We start from the raw sequence: 3,132 nt of genomic DNA on the forward strand, positions 1-3,132 counted from the left end.
TGTTAGAACTCATTTGCTTTTGTTGCAAGGAAGCAGGACATTTTGCTAGCGATTGTCCACAAAGGAAGAAAGCTAAGAAGGAGTAGTTAAGTTTTGACCGCGGCAATTAGTGTAATATGAAGAACTCTTGTTTTTCATCAGATCATGGAGTGAAATGTTTTGTAACAGAAGTCCCTGAGATTGTAATAACATCATGAATAAATGGAATTTATTGTCTCATGATTGCATATGTTGAAAATGTATGCGTTGTTTCTCATCGAACAAAGATCTTTGAACATTATGAGGATATGAGAAAATATGGTCTATGCAGACATGAGTATAATTCATTTTAGGTGTGGTAGTAATCGGTAAACCCAGAGGATCCACTGAGTAGGAATGTACCATAACTAAGGAGACATATACATTCCTCTGAGAACCTATTTACTGACACCTGCAAATGACAACTCTCTACGAGTCATTCCTCAAGGGCCCAGAAATGATCATGACCCTGACCAGTGATCATGATTGCCCGAAAATCCTGAAGGACATGATGAAGCACATTCATCTTGAAGGAGATGAGTCTACAAAGGCTACCCATTCATGGAAAGTGGAGTAGAACTTTGGTATGTGGAAGTACACCTCCATCATGTGAAAGGAGTTTGTACAAAGACTATGGGGCAATACTTTTTCATTTCACATGTACCACAAGCAACCTTCTTTGATGTTGTTAGTGAAGCTGCCATGGAAGCCATACGTCAGATCGGAGAAATACTTGAAGCAAGACTCCGTCATACCCAGGAATACCTGAGTGAGGTACGTGCGGAGATGATGGAGATGAAGCTCATGGCCACCATGGTGAAGCAAAAGATGGATGATTTCAAGGAGCACCTCGGAAAGTTCGAGTGGAACTAAAGTACCTCCAAGAGAGACAGATGAACAAAGTTGGCAGAAATGTTTGACCATACCGAACAATGTGGATGGCAGCATTTGTAATAAATTACTTTTGAGTTAGAATTTTGAAGAAAGCCAGGATGTAATAAAGGATTGATTATGAAATGAATATGATTTATGGAAGAAGCTATGATGGATCAGCAAAACGTTTTCTTAGGAACATACGAAAGCCAGAGAGTTGTGAAGATACGATAGATGTTTTGTTCAGCTTGCAGAACCAATGAATTATCCGAACTCCGTTCGTGGACAAGAAAATTCTGCAACGCTTGTGAGGATGCCCAAGTGTTAGAATACGAGATTCACTAAGCCTTATACAAGGTAATGATTTTAGTGCGACATGGCTTAGCTACCATGACGACTTACTATTATCATTCTCTTGCTATTCGGAATGGTAAATCTGAGAGACTTACCCATAGTGAGAGACGATGTTCTTTGAAGCTTTTGTTTAAGCCTTAGAATGGTATAAGAAAAGCCCACGTACATGGAACTTGTTGTCACGCGTAGGAAATTTTACGGTGAGGATGAAACCAAGACCCTTCTCTCTGCAGGATAACCACAAATGGTAGACCACCATGAGAATCATCGATAAGTTAATTAGAGTTGATCACGAGATTGTCAGTTAAGAAGGCCCAGTAAAGGAAGAAGCTTATATCAACAGAAGGACGCTCGTTTTAATGGAAACGTTATGAATATAATGGGAGAGCATCACCAAAGGATTTAATATGAAGACTGTGAGGTGTCAGATGCCAAAACCCGAGAGGATTGTTAAAATCTTAAGGGACCACTAGCTCTCATTTTAAGTGTGGTAGCATCCCACTTTGCACGAGATTGGATTTGTTAAAAGACCCCCAAACACTAACCTTTCTTTCTATCCTCTTCGAATCTCGAGGACGAGATTCATTTTCAGTGTGGTAGGTTTGTAACATCCCAAATTTTGGAATGTTAAAATAATTATTAGATTGTTTGTTTGTTTGCTTGAGTGATTGAAACTTGTGTGAAATTTGAAACTTTTCAAAAACTTTTGAATGAGAGGGACTAAAATGACTTTCCCCATCTCCGATGAATTCAAATTCAATCTTTTAAAAGAAAAGAGAGAAGATGACATGACTTCTTCAACTATAAAGAATTTGAACGGAGTTTGCATTTGAATCCTTTCAAAATATTTGCCCTTGCTTCTACATTTTTCTTCCCCGAGAAAATGCCCCGACAAAATTCTTGCACGCAAGAAAGAGCGGAGGAAAATGACCCTCCAAAAACCAGGGCCATTCATTGAAATATTTTGAGCCAAGAGAAAACCAAAATTTAATTTGAGAAAATAATTGCAAAAAGAAATAATGCTTTTAAGGATTTCTTGGAAAAATATTTTTTTTAAGTTTTTATTTTGGCCGTGGAAAAATTCCCATCATTTAGATTTTATTTTTCTGATAATTTTAGTGTATAGAAACTCTATATTACGAATTGATTTGATTTCCCTTTTATCGTTTTAGTTTCCTAATTTTGAAAAAAGGAAAGAAATCGCGTTTAATAGGAAATAAAGAGCTGGCCCATTAAGGAGTTTCCAAATCTGGCCCGTTTAGTATCTTCTCCTTCCTCTAGTCATTCACGTTACCTGGAACTTCCATGGTAGGAACCAAGAGATCCCCCCCTTCCGGAATTCGCGAATCTCCATCCCTCCCAGCACCTCCTCGCCACCTATAAAGGATCTCCTCGTCCTCCTCGTTCCATTCCCCTCGAGAAACGCCCCGTTCCCATGCTCGTAGCCACGGCGCCACCATCCTCATCTTCCTGTCAAAAACGGAGTACAGTAGGTCTCATGGCGCTTCCCCATCACCCCTGCCGAGCCTCTCCAGCGCCCCACCCCCTGCCGTGCTACTCCTCCGGTGATTCCCCACCCCGCCAGTGTCCTCCCCACCTCGCCGGAGTAGCTACCTCGCCGGAGTTCTTCCTCTTTGTCACCCATGGTGAGATTCACGAAATCCCGTATTGCAGTTTTTTCAGAAAATTGCAATCTTAGAAAATTCATATCTATCAGTCTATAACTCCGAATTAGGTGATTCTTTTTGCGTTGGATGAAAATTTTTATGTAGTTTATGTATATATATAATTTGTCTATGTTTGGATTTATAAAAATTGAGTTAGATCAGATTTGAATTAAAGCTTGTTTTGCTTATTCCGGGAATTTAAAAATAGATTTTAATTTGA

Source organism: Hordeum vulgare, chromosome 3H, assembly GCF_904849725.1.
Source record: "Hordeum vulgare subsp. vulgare chromosome 3H, MorexV3_pseudomolecules_assembly, whole genome shotgun sequence".
NCBI lineage: Eukaryota > Viridiplantae > Streptophyta > Magnoliopsida > Poales > Poaceae > Hordeum > Hordeum vulgare.